Below are 3,628 nucleotides of genomic sequence, written 5' to 3' on the forward strand. Positions count from 1 at the left end.
ACTGGGAGGAGATCCCGAAGAAAATCCGGGACACGCTGGAGAGACTATGTCTCTTGGTTGGCCTGGGAACACCTTGAAATCCTCCCAGAAGAGCTGGAAGAGGTGGCTGTGGAAAGAGACGTCTGGGACTCCCTGCTCAAGATGCTGCCCACGAGACCTGACTTCAGAACAAATAGAAGATGATGGATGGATGGATGGATAATATGTTAAAACTCCCTGAGGCATTCCGAGTTCAATACTCCTGTGACCGTGATAAAGATACATTTTGTTAAAGGGAGACTTCTGACATCTCTGTGGCCCCATTGTATACTGTTGAAGGCAAGACGATGTTTCCACGGGTGTCTGTCTGTTAGCAAAATATTTTAGAACCAGTGGACAGATTTTAATGAACCTCCCAGAGGGTAATCATTGAATGCACATTAACAATTAATTACCCTTTTTAGAGTCAACCAAATTCAAGATGGCAGCAACAGAAAGCAATCATAGCAAACACAGAAATGACAATAAAACAGCATGTAGTGTTGTTGTAGCTGAGAGTCACTCAATCCGATCATATCTTGCACAATCTTGCCATACAGAACGAGATTGTGCCTAACGTCTTTCACAAAGTTTAACCAAAATGATTCTAACTCTGTCCCTTCCTCTATAATGATTTTAGTAAAAACCTCTGAGACGAAGAATGGAGAGTGATGGGCATTCCATAATGTACAAGTTTTCAAATGTTTTTAAATTATTTAGATAAAAAGTAGGTATAAAAACACATCTGCACTGATCCTGCTGTTGCTTCACTTCTTATACGGTTACTAACTGTGCATGTTGGCGAGCTCTCACTAGTTCAGAGAGTTGAACATCTGAGCAAAGAAAAAAACAACGTTTGAACTGGACAGAAAATCACTTATAATCACTTAAATTCCTAATTGTACGTCCTTGCATTAAAACTGAGTTTCATTTAGCTGTTGAAACTCAAAAGTGTTGTTATTGAAAGTAAACTTTTCGTGACTGATTGACACAGAAAAAATAATGAAAAATAAACAAGAAGCTTTAACAGACTCGGAACATGTTAAATCGAAGTTGTCCTGTGAAGCTGCTAGAACGTGTTTAGTGTATCGTTCAGCTTGGAAGAGAAATGTAAGAACTGAAGAGGATGATAGCTGATTAAGTAGGGATGCATGATATTATCGGCATGGTATCGGCCGATATTGGCGATAAATTAAATATCGGATATCGGCCATTCCATCAAATTAACTCAGATATAAAAAGGCGCTCGTCTGTCTGTCTGTATATATTTATATATAAGGTGCTGTTTTTGTATGACAACCCAGTGACAAGGATACCTGCAGCATCATGACGTCACGTGCGCCGTTGAGTTTAGATTTGTGAAAATTTACAAACTTGCACTGTTCGAGTGTTGTCATTTTGTTAGAGAGAGTAAATGTCATGAATAAATTTGACATTAAACATAATCCAAGTTGAAGTGTTGCATCATTTTCAGCCTCATTTTTGGCATCTGCATTTGGTAGCAGGCCAAACTGACAAAGACCATGCAGAATAATGTAGTATTTTAATTCCACAGCAGGGAAAGCTCTGTAGTCTCTGTAAGTAGGTCTAGGGGGAAAAATATTGGTATTGGTATCGGTTATTGGACAAACAAGTTTTTAAATATCGGATATCGGCCAAAAATTAAATATCGTGCATCCCTATGATTAAGCCAAAGAACAGTTTTGCAGAGAGACGCATTCCGAGGAAACTAATAAATCCCAAAGTGGATGAACTGTGACCTTTTTACGCTGAGGTCAGCATCCTCTCAGCTTTAAACTATAATTTCCATCCTTTCTGTCATGTGCCAAACTCTCATCTTTTATTTCAGCTGAAAAGCCCACTCTGATTTCAAAAAGGAGAAGAGTCTTCAATAACCACAATGGACAGGTGGGTGGATCCCCGACCCCCTCGAGTCATCAAGTCTAAATCAAACAGAACCAGCACCTGGATTCGACTCCCTCCTCAGGCAACAAAATGCTCTTTTCCAAGCAGGAGGGAGAAACTCCAAACAGGTGCACCGCTTACATCCTCCCTTTTAGTAAAACCACAGTAGTTTCAAACTGGGCACCAAGAATCACTTCTTCTCTCTGCTCGTCTCATGTTGTGGAGGAAAGCACCACCGTGCACAAAAAAGAAAAGTGACCAAAAAAAGGGGCAAAATTATTATTTTTTGTTGTTGCTTTGGATAAAATGTGACCAAATCCACATGAAGTTAGGTCAGAAAAATCCAGAAGCAGTGGGATGCTGGGTCCACAAAATAAAACAAGAATAAAACACACTGCAAAGAGGCATAAGCATTATTCCAGATTTAACCAACGGCTAATTTCACTCTGCAGGTAATTTATACAGAATATAAAGCAGTCAACTCTTCCAGCATGGATCCAGGGTCTAAAAAAACAAAACAAGGCATTAATATTTCATAAAAGTCAATGCTGCTGGACATATTATTAATAATCAAAAAAATCTCATGCTAAATTTTGCACTATGGAAAAACGTTAAAATGCAAACTCCCTGCTTTGTTATTAATCATAATGTTGACAGCGCCGTGCACTAAAAAGCCAATAGCCTCTCTGGGGAAAAAAACAATTGAATTGTTCCTTTTTATTAATTTTTTTAATGAAAACGAAGATGAACTAAAATGTGATTTTCTTCCAGGGATTCTTGCACCTCCTCAAAAAGGTGACCTGCTCTGAACAGAAGCACACAGCTCAACAACTTATATTTAGTGAGTATGTTATTACAGCAAAGAAACCAAGATGAATTCTGATTCAGTACTTTAAAGGGCTGACTATAAAATCAATAGATTTAAGGCTGCCTGACTTGCATGCGATAAAGAGGACATGCAGTAACAATTCAAGACAATAAGTGCCTTTAAATACATCTTGAAGCTTCCTCAGTAAGTGCATAATTTTAACTCACTGTTAAGTTTCTTAATTTTTCTTGTTTGCTTGCATCTGCAAATCCATCAAAACATAGTCTGGTGGTAGCAAATAATCACACAATCTAAAGCAGTAAAGGTCAAATGAATTAAATTTCAATTCAGTTTATTTATATAGCGCTAAATCACAACAAAGTTGTCTCAGGGCACTTTACAGGAACATTCACATGCATAAAAGCCAATTAGTAAAGTTCTCTATCTAAGGAATCCAGCAGACAAGTTGAATCTTGGCTTCGTTGCAGTCTCCCATCCTGAGCAAGCACAGTGGCAACAGTGGAAAGGAAAAACTCCCTTTTAAAAGGAAGAAACCTCCAGCAGAACCAGGCTCAGGACAAGCGGCCATCTGCTTTGACCGGCTGGTTTGAGAGGACAGGAAGTAGAAACAGACACAGAATGGTAGGTCCAGATGTAGGTGCAGGTGTACCTGAAAGACAAAGACACATGTTAGGATAGAAAAATACAATTACAAATAGAAAACAGGTTGAGCAGAGTAAGTAAAGGAAAGCACAGTGAAAAAATGTGGTCAGATTGTCCTCTAGCAGTCTAAGCCTATAGCAGAATAACTATGGAAACAGGCCCAGGAAACGTAAGCCGACCCTAACTATGGGATTTATCAAAAAGGAAAGTCTTAAGCCCAGTCTTAAAACTGGA

This window comes from Nematolebias whitei, chromosome 2 (assembly GCF_014905685.2).
Source record: "Nematolebias whitei isolate Nwh7 chromosome 2, NemWhi1, whole genome shotgun sequence".
Classification (NCBI taxonomy): Eukaryota; Metazoa; Chordata; class Actinopteri; order Cyprinodontiformes; family Rivulidae; genus Nematolebias; species Nematolebias whitei.